General features: G+C 40.2%; 1 protein-coding gene and 1 long non-coding RNA gene across 3 annotated transcripts in view; one reads left to right on the forward strand and one right to left on the reverse strand.

Moving 5' to 3' along the window:
- BAALC (BAALC, MAP3K1 and KLF4 binding) overlaps nt 1-7,712 on the forward strand; it is an 82,069-nt gene that overhangs the window by 15,544 nt on the left and 58,813 nt on the right. The gene's annotated exons all lie outside the window — the stretch shown is intronic.
- LOC112630374 overlaps nt 707-7,712 on the reverse strand; it is a 16,142-nt gene continuing 9,136 nt past the window's right edge. The window contains exon 3 of the long non-coding RNA XR_003120859.1: nt 707-754. This is a non-coding gene — a long non-coding RNA (uncharacterized LOC112630374). The remainder of the gene's footprint in view (nt 755-7,712) is intronic.

The following is a 7,712-nucleotide window of genomic DNA, read 5'->3' on the forward strand; positions in this document are numbered from 1 at the left end:
GAATTAAGCTCATTTCTTATCTTGGAAGCAGTTTTTAAAGTATCTCGGATGACATTTGCTCATCAAGGTATTAGAGATTTTATTATGCAAATCATGCTCTTGAGTTGGGTGGGATTCAGGAAGAATGTGGCATCATGCAGAGTAAGGTAGAAGGTGCTTGAAGATCAATTTCATCTTCTCAAGGAGTTCTGCTAGCCTTGGGCTCTGAGGAATGTTGGGACGCCTTTGTCCCTTCAGCAGAGGTCACTGTTGATTTAGAGAGTTGGGTGCAGCTACCATGGCCTGAGTTGTTTTCTCAGCTGAATCAGATTCAGAAAGTGCTTCTTCTGAGAGGGTGGAATGCTCTTCTAAGAGGCGTGAGGAATAATCATCTCCCTGTGTCTCTGTGAGTTTCACTTTCCTTAACTCTCAGTTATTGCCACAGGCTGTAATGCCAGAAATGAGGGTTTTTGGAAAGTCGCTGCATGTCTGCTTGGTTGTGAGTCTGGGCAGCTGATGAATGGGTTGCTGTTATGGTGTTTACTTTTCTGAATCAGGTGTTCCTCTGCAGAGGCGGGGGGCTTCCACCCATTATGTAAGCTTTCAGAAAATACCCAACGATCTTCTTAGAGAAAAAGCACCATTTAAATAGAAGCTACTAAAAATGTTAACACGGAGACCCAGAGAGAGTGTGCCCACGCCCTTTAGCCATATTTGTCTCTTTTGAACATAAATTCAAAATTCAAACACTGACTCTTCTTGGGATTCCAAAATCCTGTAGCAGTAAGCAAACAATTAGTGTGGAATGTATATGATATACAAAAAAGTTATATGAAAAGGTGATTTGAATATGTGTGTAGGTACACACACACACACACCACACAAATGGGAATTATTTCTTCAATTGAGCATCAAACACCATCTGGTTGCAATTGCTCAAAACAATTATAGAACCCCTTAATTGTAGCCTTAGACATTTTTTAATATAACATTTCAAACATATATGAAAATTTGAAACTTTAAAACTATGCACACATATTTCAAGCTATATATATATATATAGAGAGAGAGAATAGTATAATAAACCCCCATGTATCCATCACAGCTTCAACACATTGCAAATATTGTTTCATCTCTGCCTCCATTCCCCTTCATCAATTGGGTAATTTCGAAGCAAATTCTGGAAGTCATGTAACTTCATCCATGAATACTTTAGTATGAATCTTTAAGAAATTAGGACTCTTTAAAAAAGATATTGGGGCTGGCATGGTGGCTCACACCAGTAATCCCAGCACATTGGGAAGCTGAGGCAGGAGGATCACTTGAGCCTATGAGTTTGAGACCAGCCTGGGCAATATAGTGAGGCCTCATCTCTACAATTTTTTTTTTTTTTTTAAATTAGCCAAGCGTGACGGGGCACAGTGGCTCACGCCTGTAATCCCAGCACTTTGGGAAGCCGAGGCAGGCGAATCACGAGGTCAGGAGGTCGAGACCATCCTGGCTAACACGGTGAAACCCTGTCTCTACTAAAAAAACAAAAAATTACCTGGGCATGGTGGCGGGTGCCTGTAGTCCCAGCTACTTGGGAGGCTGAAGCAGGAGAATAGCATGAGCCCAGGAGGTGGAGCTTGCAGTGAGCCGAGATCATGCCGCTGCACTCCAGCCTGGGCTGCAGAGTGAGGCTCCATCTCAGAAAAAAAAATTAGCCAAGTGTGGTGGTGTGTGCCTGTAGTCCCAGCTATTCTGGAGGCTGAGTGGGAAGATTGCTTGAGCCCGGGAGGCAGAGGTTACAGTGAGCTGAGATTACACCACTGCACTCCAGCCTGGGCAACAGAGCAAGACCCTGTTTCAAAAGAAAAATTTTAAAAAGTAAAAAGATACTGGATTGGACTATATGAAATTGTCATTTTTCATAGGTTGAAATGGTGTAATATCAGCAATTCTATATGCTTCAACCTAATATATAACCACAATACCATTATCACATCTCAAATTAATGAAAATTCCTTAATTCTTAATTATCTAATGTAATAAAAATTCAGCCAGTGTCCAAATTTTCCCAATGGTCTCATAAATGTTTTTCTATCATTGGTTTGTTTGAATTGAGATACAAACAATGTCTGCATATTGTCTTTGGTTTATATTTTTCTTGTTTCTTTCAGTTTATAGGTTTCCCATTTCCTCCCTTTCTCCTTCAATTTATTTGTTGAAGAAACTGGTTGTTTTGTCTTGCAGAGTTTCTAATTTTTTGGATTTTGCTGATTGCCTCCCTGTGGTGTTGTTTAAAATGTTGCTATATTCAGTTAGACAGGAGGAAAACCTTCAGGAAATCTATTGCACAACATGGTGACTAGAGTTAATAACAATGTATTGTATAGAGTAGTTCCTCCTTATCCATGGAGAACAAGTTCCAATACTTCCAGGGGATGCCTGAAGCCACAATTAGTACAAAAGCCTATGTATACGGTTCTTCCTTTCCTTACCAAATAGAGAACTTTCACACCTTCTTTTAAACAAGCACTTTAGGGCTTCTCTTTGGCATATCGGAATTGCCACCATCACTACTCTTGCTTTGGTGCCATTATTAAGTAAAAGAAGGGTGACTTGAATGCAAGCACCGTGATACCTGGACAATTGATCTGATCACCAAGAGGGCTACAAAGTAACTAACAGGCCAATGGTGTCTACAGCACGGATACATAGGACAATACATACAATACATACATACACATCCCAGGCAAGACAGAGCAAGATAGCGAGACATTTCATCATGCTACTCAGAATGGCACACAATTTAAAACTTATGAATTGTTTATTTCTGGAATTTTCCATTTAATATTTTTGGACTTTGGTTGACCATAGGTAACTGAAACTGCACAAATGAAAGCTGCAGGTAGGGAGGGACAACTGTATTTGAAAATTGCTTAAAAAGTAGATTTTAAATGATCTCACCACAAAGAAAGATATCTGAGATCATGAATATGTTAATTAGCTTGATTTAGTCATTCAATAATATATATATGAAAACATCATGTTGTACACCATATATAAAATTTTATTTGTCAATTTAAAAATTAATTAATTGAAAAAAGTTTCTGTATTCTCTGTAAACTGATAGAACAATAGGCTTGATGGAATTCCGGTTTGATTTTTTAGTAAGAAACTTCATAGTTGATGAGGTATTCTGCATCAGGAACCACACATCAGGTTATCTCTCATTTTTTGTGATGTTAAGATTGGCTTAGGCCACCTGATCCATCCTTTATAAAGTTTCTCATCAGCTTTCTACCTAATGCTTTTAGCAGCTATTGATAATCATTGCCTACATGCATTATTTCATTAAGCATTACAAAGTGGTGATAGTCTAACATTTCTTCAACATTTATTACCAGAAATTCTTTTATGAAGAATAACTTTTCCCCACATCCCCTTTGGCTTCCCTGAAAAGTCTGAGTTAATGCCAGATGTTTCCCTTTAATGATCAGTTCTCAGTTTCTCCCCTAGTATCCTCTGAAGGTGACCCAAAGAGTGTTTCTTAAAGCATCATGATGGATTCATGGCTCATTAGCATATTGGATGGGTTTTAATTCATTGCACTTATTATCTTGTATGTGTGTGCTTGGGGTTTCCCATCTTTGGCTAGTGGGAGCCCCTGTTTGACTCTTGACTCCTTTTCACACACTTCTAGTAGTCTTTGATAGTCCTGGCTTTCTGGTATGGTATGTTTTTCTAGGCTTATTATTATTTCTAGGCTTATTATGTTTTTCTAGGCTCATTCTTTTATTTTTCTGGGCTAGGACTTGGAATTATCGATATCTCTAAGGAGCCCTGGTTCCTGTAACTGAAATATAATACTTAGAGCCTACAGCCTGAGCACCTAGGCTGCTTGTTGCTACTGGATTGGTTGTTGTTTATATCCCTTTTCACTGGACAGAACCAGAAACTATTTTTAAAGAGACTATGTGTTCATATTGATATTATCAATTCAGATTTTTCATCCTTTTAAAACTTTATTCTTTTTTTAGATGCTAAAATTCTTGGTTCCTAACGACATTATAAGTAAGCAACTAAAGTTTCTTTGTCTTACATATGTAACGGTATTGTTAACGGTGGAGGGAGTCCAGTTTCTTGGCATCTTGAACACATAATTGGACAAAATGCACAAACAAAGCAAGGAAAGAATGAAGGGGGATTTATTGAGAATGAAAGTACACTCCACAGTGTAAGAGCAGGCCTGAGCATAGGGGCTCAAAGGCCCCATTACAGAATTTTGAGGAGTTTAAATATCCCCTAGAGGATTCCACTGGTTACTTTGGGTATGCCCTATGTAAATGGAGAGAATGAAGTAAAGGTACAAAGTGATTTACCACCTATGCCCTATGGAGAGGATGTTTTCTGTTATAGCTGAAGTGTGGATCAGCCTTATGTTCCCTACCTCCAGACTATTTTCCTCCCTCAACGTGATGACTGAAAATGTTTGTAAAGATTTTGTGGGAGATTTTGTCTTTAGGGTATATCCCAATAGGAACATATAGTTAGATTACTGTGTTTTAAAGTACATTGAAATAATTTCTTGCTGGGTGGTTGTATTAGGGTTCTCTAGAGGGACAGAACTAATAGGATATATATATATTTATGAGTTTATTAAGCATTAACTTACATGATCACAAGGTCCCACACTAGGCTCTCTGCAAGCTAAGGAGCAAAGAGAGCCTTTCCCAGTCCACTGACTCAAATGTTAATCTCCTTTGGCAACACCCTCACAGACACACCCAGGATCAATACTTTGCATCCTTCAATCCAATCAAGTTGACACTCAGTATTAACCATCACAGTGGTTAAGCCATCCACTTGCTAGATAGGTAGGTTCGTTTGTTTCATTTTACTTTTGTATTTCAGGAAAAATTGCTATTTCTTTCATTTCAGTTTAATTTTGTTTTATATTGTTCAAACATTTACATGGTTCTAAAGACAAATCTATAAAATAAGCTACATATAAAAAGTTCGGCTTTCATCATCTCTGCCCCCTTTCCTCTGATTCCTTTGTCATCCTATAGATAACCATTTTATTAGTTTTTGGTTTATCTTTTTTTTTTTTTTTTCAAATAAGCAAACATACGCACACATACACACAAATCTCTATATCTATATCTGTATCTATATAGTTAGATGCTTTTCATTTTTAAGATAAAAGGCAGCATACTATACCTACTGTTCTGTCCCTTGGCTTTCACCAAAGACTATATCCCAGATATCACTTCAAAGCACTATATAAATTCCTCATTCCTTTTTATAGCTGCATAGTGCTCAATTGTGTGGCTGTGTCCTAGTTCAGTAAACCAGTATCCTACAGATAGCCATTAGGTCTGTTCCCAATCTTTTACTGTAATAAATAATCTTGCCCAGGTGTCTTTTCATTTTTTGCCAGTGTAGATTTAGGTAGATCCCTAAAAAGTGGTACGGCTGGGCAAGATGCTGAATGCAAATGTAATTTTGCTAGATGTTGCCAAATTTCCCCCCAGAGGCCTTGTGCCATTTTGCATTCCCATCAGCAGCATATGAAAGTGCCTGTTTCCCTATAACCTGCCAGCAGGATATATTATCAAACTTCGGGATTTTTATCACGTTAGTAGGTATGGAATTGTAGCTCAGTAAGTTTTAGTGTGCATCTATAAGAGTGAAGTTGCCATCTTTTTATATAATTCTGTAAAAACTGCCTTTTCTGCCCTATATACAATCTGTTCACATCTCTGGACCTGTTCTTTGTTTTTTGTTTTTGTTTTTTTGAAACAGGGTTTTGCTCTGTCCCGCAGGCTGAAGCATGGTGGTATGATCACGGTTCACTGCAGCCTTGATCTCCTGGTCTCAAGCAGTTTTTCTACCTCAGCCTCCCAACTAGCTGGGACCACAGGTGAGCTGCCATGCCCAGCTAATTAAAAATTTTTTTTTCATAGAGATGGGGTTTTGCCATATTACCCATGCTGGTCTCCAACTCCTGGGCTGAAGCAATTCTCCCACCTTGGCCTCTGGAAGTGTTGGGATTACAGGAATGAGCCACCATGCCCAGCTTGGGCCTGTTCTTTTGACCACATTCACTAGTTGTAAATCTTCATCCTTTGAAGGTGACTGAGATGTTTTGAAAAGCAAAAAGTCTAAAAGCAAAAAGTTGAAAAGCAAAAACCTAAAGTTAATTGTTGAATAAAATTGCTGGGGTTTTGCTGTCAGATGGAACAGCTGGGACTGCCTGGGCATCTCTCTCAGTAAAGTCCCAGGACTTCTCCATATGCTCTTTCTGCAAGGGCTAGTTTGGGCTTCCTCACAGCATGGTGGCCCAGGGCAGTCAGTATGTTTGCGTAACTGCTCAGAACTCCAGAGCAAGCCCCAGCTAGCAAGGTAGAAGCTGCTTTGCCTTTTGTGTCCTAGTCTTGGAAATTATACAGTGTTACTTCTCCTGTACTCTATTGGTTACAAATGAGTCACAAGCCTGCCCAGATTTAAAGGAAGGGGAATCAGACTCTACTTCTTAATGGAGGAATGGCAAGTTTCTAGATGAGCATGGCAGTTTTAATAACTATGAAGGATTTTACCCTACAAGTTAGCCTGTCACAGTTTCTTGAATACTGGTAAGACATGAGACTCCAGGGTCAGAAACAAAGGACTTTACCACTGTGGCATAGTAAACCTTCTGAGCATTAGCATATTTGCATCAGTCCCTGTTCCCCCAAGTCTCACTGGGGAGAAGCAGATGGGTCCAGATAGATTCCTGCACATGTGTTACAGGAAATTTCCATTCCTATTAATCTACTGAAGCTCTTCTCACAGAGTACCAATTACCTTGTAAATGGAGAGTCAGCGCTCATGTCCCTTTCTGCAGCTTTCAGCACCACTGACCTGGCCAGTCTCCTCTGCCTACCCTTCCTCCGCATTTTGGAAATGGACCTTCTCCCTCAGTTTCACTACACCATCATTTCCCTTCCACCTCTGATTACGTCTTCTCTGCCTCATCCTCCTTTTTTAGTTCCTCTTTCCTGATTTGTCCCAGGCTCCACCCACGTCTCTTCATGCCCTTGCCCAGTTCTCTTCTCTCATCCAGCAGGCTCTCCCAGAGGACTCACCTGCTGCTGATGTTATCCTCCCAGTGGCTGCTTCCCACCGTATCTGCTCCTGATTCCAGACCACATTTCCAACTATCACAAGGCATCCAAATACTGTCAGCCAAGTTCCTGAAATTCAACTTGCCCCAAACCAAATTAACCTCTTCTCCCACGTAACTGCCCACCCTATGGTGCCATCCCTCTCTGTTCATCAGAATCATCTCTGGTTGTTCAGGTGTAAGACTCGGGTTATTTTTGTTTTACTCCTATCTTTCTCTGCACATCTAATCAGGCACCAACTTCTACAGCCTGTCTCTGAAATGAATGGTTGCAGTGAATTGTTCCTTTCTTTCCAGGCCCGACTGCTGCCCTAGTTCCAACTCTCATTAATGGTCCCCTTCAAATCACCTACCACTGCCCTTCCTGGATGTGGGGGCATCTTGGTGGCTAGATAGTCATTCCCTTCCTCCCCTATTCCTCCGTGTGTGTCTCTTACAAAATCACAAGCTCAGTTGAATTTTGTGTATTTATCACACAGAAAATCCTTTCTTCCTTTCCTTCCTCCCTCCCTCCCTCCCTCCCTCCCTCCCTCCCTTCCTTCCTTCCTTCCTTCCTTCCTTCCTTCCTTCCTTCCTTCCT

Source organism: Theropithecus gelada, chromosome 8 (assembly GCF_003255815.1).
Source record: "Theropithecus gelada isolate Dixy chromosome 8, Tgel_1.0, whole genome shotgun sequence".
In the NCBI taxonomy this organism is placed as follows: Eukaryota; Metazoa; Chordata; class Mammalia; order Primates; family Cercopithecidae; genus Theropithecus; species Theropithecus gelada.